Consider the following 2,964-nt stretch of genomic DNA (forward strand, 5'->3'; position numbering starts at 1 on the left):
GGTTAATGCCAATTTTTTTTGTGTTATAAAATACTGTGCTAATCACATCTTACTCTACTCAGCTCTGATATAAGCTTGCCACCTTGCAAGAGTTTTTATGAAGTAACACTTCTAAGAGCAGTTAGATGAGCCTTGAGATTGTTCGTAATTTCAACAGACTATAAAAGGAAGTGTGTTGAAATTTCTTTAGATATCTCAATACATTAAAAAAATATTTGAATATCTACTTATAAAGTAATATCCAAAGAAACTCAGTTATTTAGCTTACTGTTTATATTAAAGACAATATCCTAGTAGACTATTAAAGCAGACAGCCCTTAGTGAGTATAATATAATTAATGTTTAAAGAAAGTTGTTCACTGACTTATGAATGAAAAGCATTTATTAAAAACAGAACTCTTCAAAAGCTAAAACGTATCAGCTCTCTCAAACTGTCTCATCATGTTTGATGCTGCCCCAATAACCTTCTGTAATATTTATGCACATAGAATAACCAAAGTGATAACATTAATTGGTTCTAACGTTACAAATAATTTGTTGCAAAATTTTATTGAAAAAGACTGAGTTACCTAATCAAGTTTTATCTGTAGTTTTCATAACCCCGGTGAAACCTAGCAGGATAAGTCTCTATTAACTGTGTCTTTTGCAGAGGAAAATTTTTCTTTTTTTTTTTATATTTTGAGGTGCAATTTATCAATTTTTCCATAAACTGATTATGCTTTTAGTGTCAAGTCTAAAATCTCTTTGCCTAGTCCTAGATTCTGAAGATTTTCTCCTGTGTTTTGTTCTAAAATTTTTATAGTTTTATATTTAACACTTGAGTGTTTGATCCACTTTAAGTTAATTTTGTTTAAGATATGAGGATAAGGTTGAGGCTCATTTGACTTAGCTATGGATGTTTAACTGTTCCAGCACCAATTGTTGAAAATGCTTTTCCTTCTCCATTGAATTGCTTTTGCTCTCTTGTCAAATTTAATTGAGCACGTTTGTGTGACTGTATTTCTGAGTTCTCTAATATGTTCCCATTTAGCTACGTGTTTATACCTATTCTGTTGCTACCCTCTCCTGATCACTTTAGCTATGTGGTAAGCTCTAACATGGGGAAGAGTTAATCAGCCACTTTCTTCTTTTTCAAAATTATTTTACCTATACAAAGACTTTTCATTTTCCTTATAAATTTCAGAATAAGCTTATTGATGTCTACAAAATCTTTGCTGAGATTTCAATAGGAATAGCGTTAAATTTATAGATCAAGTTATAGAAAACTGACAGAACACGTTGTCTTCCAATTCATGAACATGCTATATCTCTCCATTTATTGAAGTCTGCCTTGTTCCCTGCCTTGTTCCCAATCTTAGAGGGGAAATGTGCAGTTTCGCATCAATGAATATGATGTTAGTTGTCAGTTTCTTTGTAGATTATCTTCATGAGATTGAAGGTCTCATCTATTCCTTGTTTTTTGAAAGGGGTGTTTTAAATGAACGTATATTGAATTTTTTCAAATGCTTCTTCTGTGTCAATTGATATGTGGTTATTATTCTTTAGCATGTTGATAAGGTGGATTATATTGATTGATTTTCAAACCTTGTTCCAGGCTTGAATAACTGGAATAAACTCACTTGGTCATAGTATATAATTATTTTTACACACTGTTGGATTTGATTTCCTTTTTTTGTTGAAAATTTTTGTGTCTCAATTCCTGAGAGACATTGGCCTTTAATTTTCTATTTGCATGCTATCTTTATCTGTTTTTGGTATCAGAGTAATACTGACTCCATAAAATAAAATGGGAAGTGTAAATTCCTTTTCTTTTTTTATGGAAGAGAATGTGTAAAATTAGTATAAATTCTTCTTAAATGTTTGGTAAAATTGTCTAGTGGGACCATCTGGGCCTGGATAATTGGGGTGTGGGGAGCTTTCTAATTACGAATTCAATTTCTTTAATGGTTATCTATTTCACCTGGCTGACTTTTGGGAGTTTATGTTTTCCAAGAATTAGTCCATTCCTTTTATGTTGTTAAATTTATGAGTGTAAACGTGTTTATATTATTCCTTTATTATCCTTTTAATGACTATAGGAGGTATTGTAATATCCCCTATTTAGTATCTGATATTGATAATATGTTTTCTTTCTTTTAATTTTTGTCACTCTTGCTAGTGGTTTATTAATTGTACTGATTTTATTTGAAGAATCAGCTTTTTGTTTCATTATTTTTCTCTATTGTTTCCCTGTTTCAACTTACTTTATTTCTTCTTTTGTCTTTATTATTACCTTGCTTCTGCCTGCTTGGGTTTATTTTGCTCTTTTAACTAGTTTCTTGAGACAAGAATGTAGATTATTGACATGAGATCTCTTTTCTAATATAAGAATTAAGTGTTATAAATTTGTCCCTTAGCACTGCTTTAGCTGTATCCTACAAATTTTGATATGTTATGTGTTCATTTTCATTCAGTTGTATGTATGTTTTATTTCCTTTAAGACTTCCTCTTTATCCATGGAATATTAAAAAGTGTATTATTTAACTTCTATGTTTTAAAGATTTTCCTGGTGTCTCTGACATTGATTTCTAATTGAATCTATTGTGGCTAAATAGATTCTTGATTTCAATTATTTTAAATTGATTGAGGTTTGTTTTATGATTCAAGATATGGTTACTCTGGTGAATGTTCCATGAGCATCGGAAAAAGAAATTGTATTCAGCTGTTGCTAGACAGAATGTTCTGTAAAATCAATGAGCTGGTAGTGTTAGTTGATAGTGTTGTTCAGTTCTTCTATATTTTTGCTGATTTTCTGTCTAGTATTTCTATATTACTGTGATGTTCTTAACTGTAATTGTGAAGTTCTTAACTATAGTTTCCTTCTTTCAGTGCTATTTGTTTTTGCTTCTTGTATTTCAAAGCTTTGTCTTTTGGTACTTGTCTGTTTGCTTGGGCTGCTATAACAAAATACTATAGATTGGGTGG

This window comes from Ceratotherium simum, chromosome 12 (assembly GCF_057802395.1).
Source record: "Ceratotherium simum simum isolate JZ-2026a chromosome 12, ASM5780239v1, whole genome shotgun sequence".
NCBI classification, from domain to species: domain Eukaryota; kingdom Metazoa; phylum Chordata; class Mammalia; order Perissodactyla; family Rhinocerotidae; genus Ceratotherium; species Ceratotherium simum.